Source organism: Pan paniscus, chromosome 7 (assembly GCF_029289425.2).
Source record: "Pan paniscus chromosome 7, NHGRI_mPanPan1-v2.0_pri, whole genome shotgun sequence".
NCBI lineage: Eukaryota > Metazoa > Chordata > Mammalia > Primates > Hominidae > Pan > Pan paniscus.
This window is the reverse complement of record NC_073256.2, coordinates 32,199,828-32,203,665: the sequence shown is the minus strand read 5'-3', so window position 1 is coordinate 32,203,665 and position 3,838 is coordinate 32,199,828. Positions and strand designations below refer to the sequence as shown.

At 36.7% G+C, this 3,838-nt stretch overlaps 1 pseudogene; it reads right to left on the bottom strand.

The window, feature by feature from the left end:
• Positions 1 to 220: 220 nt before the first annotated feature.
• LOC100990767 (zinc finger protein 654-like) lies at positions 221 to 3,448 on the bottom strand (annotated as a pseudogene).
• Between the last annotated feature and the right edge of the window lie 390 nt (positions 3,449 to 3,838).

Here is a 3,838-nt window from a genome sequence, read left to right as displayed (position 1 = left end):
TTCTGGAAAACTGGTACTTTGGGAGTTTTATAATAACCCTTTTAAAGTCTAAGCCACCACATCTCTGTAGTTCATTCTAGAAAATGTGTTTTGTCCTTATCTTTAGTAATCCGAGACCACTGTAAAATTAAGGCCATCAGGGAAATAGCAAACTGATGTGTTTTCATAGTGCTTTTTTCACACTACTGCTTGACTGACAGATCTTTCTGAAACATTTTTATCAGTCAAGATGAGCCTCAAGTGCTTCTGCATTACAGTAGGTGGTCAGGCATTTGCCACATGTTAATCTTTTCACTAATTTCCTATACATGTTATCTTGATCAGGACAGGTATCAGTCAGAAATTTTGCATGTTTGGGCCTACTAAGATACCGTTCGTGAAGGTAACTGGTTTTGTTAAAATTAAGCCATACGAAGTATGTTCATTTGTCAGATTTGGTTTGGAAGGTGCCTGAGATACTGGTAAGGTATTGTGTTCTTGTGGTATAACACTAGGTAAAATGGAACCATTTTCTGTCCTGATTCTGTTTATATCAATTTTCAAAGCAGGATCTGATAAAACTAAAGGTGTTTGCTCTGTTTCACTGTGTCCATTAACTAAATCATGACTACTACAATTATTTTCAGAATTTGGCTCTATGTCAGCCATCTTTTGGTCTAACAAGCTTATATTTGAAACAGTGTCATCAGAACGTTCATTTCCATTCTGAACTAAACTGCTTTCTTTTCCATACTTCCTATACATGTCTTTGGTTCTGTAGAATCTTTCCTTGATTTGCTAGGAGAAACTGACAGACTAATGGTTTCTCATTACTAGATGAATCCTTTTCCTGATGATCAGGATTGGAGTCTGTATGAACATCCCGAAGAATTGTCTCACTGGGTTGTGCAGATGATTCTGGTGTTTTAAATAGTGCTGAGCTTCATGTTCATATAGCAGAGGAAGATCTTCCAAAAGCTCATGGAATTCTGGAAAACTACACATCTTGAAACATCCTGTGACTTTTTGTATGCTGGGCAAGCTGGAATGGCAGCTTAAATGACTCATTGCAATTAAAATGCAAACAAAAATACACATTTGGATAGCTATGTCTATTAAGGTGGTCTATAAAATGTTGAGAATCTTCAAATCGGCTTTGACGAAATTTGCATTTTCCTTTGCTCCACTTCATTACTGTTTGTTGCACGTTTAAATCACCAGCTAATGTAGATGGATTTTAATTGTTCTCAAGGCTTAAGTTGTAACTAGTATTCTAAATAGTTACTGCTGTTTCAAAAATAACTTCAGAAGCATTATCAATGCCTAATTATTTCCATTCTGAATTAATCCTTGTTTTGTCTTTTCTTATTATTATGAAATCAGGCCTTCTAGGCCATTTTTGTTCTATACAATCTCTTAAGGCACTTTGACCGAAATGGTTCTGTGATATTGAAAGTGATATTAAAATACAGCATTTCCAGGTACTGGGAAATAAATAATAGAAATCTGTTTCCAAGAGTCCATGGAGCATGGAAGACGCACATTCTGACCCAGGCCACGGGGTTCTCTGCTCTTATGAGGGTGGTGTCTAGGGTACTGGTGATTGCTTTTGACTTAAATGGTTTATGTCCGTGAAAACCATGGCTGGGTGGTTAAACCAAAAGTTCCATGATGTATATTTGTGTGTGTGTGTGTGTGTGTGTGTGTTTCAAGCGTGGTAGTGCTAATGCATGCAGCAGAAGGCAATCAGGCAATAAAGCCTAGCAGGCAGCGTATATAGGAGCATTATGATTGCAAGGTTTTACGATTTTTTCAAACGACAAAATAAAAAAACACCCCCTTTACCCTCCTGTCTCCTGTTCTAATTAATGAAATGTAGTCACTATGAGATGAAATCTGTAGGGACAGAGACTGTCGGGAGAAAAAAATATCCATTTGGTATTTTAAGGTCTGACTTCACATTTTTTTACCTGGAAGTCTGTGAGATTCTTCATTCACTACTTGTGTGTATATTTCAGAAGTTCTCTGTCACAAACTGAAGCAAACCACTGAGCCACAGCATTTTCTTGTCCATGGAATCGGTTATACTCCTGAGGTTCTCCATTTAGTTTTTCAATACTTCATTCTGTTTAGCTACATATTTTTGAGTGACCAACTTATTTTTAAGGAATTTTTAAAATGCTGTGATCTTAATTAATTTACAGTATGCAAGGGTTCATATCAGTGAAGTAGGTACTGGCTAGATTTTCTCTAGAGCTCAATTAAAACTAAATCAAATTAAAAAAATAGCACCCATGAATATATACTTCTTAAACTTAAATAACTTCAACATAGGAACAATTATACCTATTTAACAGAATGCCTGGAGTCATGAAGTAGAATAAATCCAAGTTACATTATTTTAAAGTCAATTATCTTTTGAAGAAATTTGAATAATAAGAAAAAAATCTGTGTGTCTTGGTATGGGTTGAATTGTATTCCTCCAAATGATATGTTGAAGTCTTAACTGCAAGAGATATAGGATCACTACAGATGTCATGTTAAGAAGTTACCATCCTAAAGTAGCATGGATATCCAATCAAATGTGGGCCCCACATTGCAGCTTAGCCATGGGGGCTTAGCCCAGGAGGGTTCTTTGCTTCCCCAAGGAAGAATTCGAGGGTGAACCAGTGGTGGAAGAAAACAGCTTTATTGAAGCGGCCGTGTTCCAGCTCTGGTAGTGTTACAGCTCCATGACTGTTTCTGCAGAGCAGGACTACCCCCTTGGCAGAGAGTAGCAGCTCAGCAGTTCTGCAGTCATATTTATACCTACTTTTAATCGCATGCAGATTAAGGGGAAGTTTATGCAGAAATTTCTAAAAGAAAAACAAAACAAAACACGGTTGTAACTTTGGAGTTGTTGGATAATTGCCAAGGAAAAGGGTGGTAACTCCCAGGTCTTGCCATGGCAATGGTAAACTGACATGGCACACTGGTGGGCATGTTTTATGAACAGCTGCTTCCACCTCATCTCTATTTTAACTAGTCCTCAGTTTGCTCCAGTGTCCAAGCCCCACCTCTGGAGTTGTATCCCGCCTCCTACCTCAATTGTAGTAACACAACTGCAAGCTGAGGAAGACGAGAATTGCCAGCAAACACCAGAAGCTACAAAGAAGCAAGGCATAATTCTTCCCTAAATGTTTTGTAGAAAATATAGCCCTGTCAACACCTCAGTTTTGAACTTTTAGCCCCTAGAACTGTGAGACAATAAACTTCTGTGGTTTAAGACACCCACTTTGAAGTGCTTTGTTACAGCAGTCCTAGAAAACTAATACAAGCCTTTACTCACATCATTGCCATTTTCTGTGGCATCATTCTTTTGTATAGATTTGTATTTCAATTTTGCTATTATTTTCCTTCTTCTTGAAGGATTTTCTTTAACGGGTCTCAGGGTGGAACTCTGCCAGTGAGGAACTGTTTCACCTTTCATGTTTCTGAAAAAGTCATCACTTTGCCTTCGTTTTGTGAGATATTTTCACTGGAAATAAAATTCTAGGTTGGTAAGTTTTTAAATTTTTTAAACTTATTTTAGTATTCTAAGATGTTCAACTCTTCTCACTGCTTTGTTCCTGACCACCCCCCCAATAAAAAAAACTGACATATTTTTACATTTGTTATTTTGCATAAAATGTGTCATTTTTCTGTTTGCTTTTAAGATTAAGATTTATCTTCATTATTGCTTTTAGAGAATTCAATTATATGTTTCAGTATCATTTTCTTCATGTTTCTTTTGCTGGGATTTTGCTGACGTTCTTCTGTTTGTGGATTTATTATTTTTACCAAATTCAGAAAGACAATAGTCACTACTTGTTTAAATATA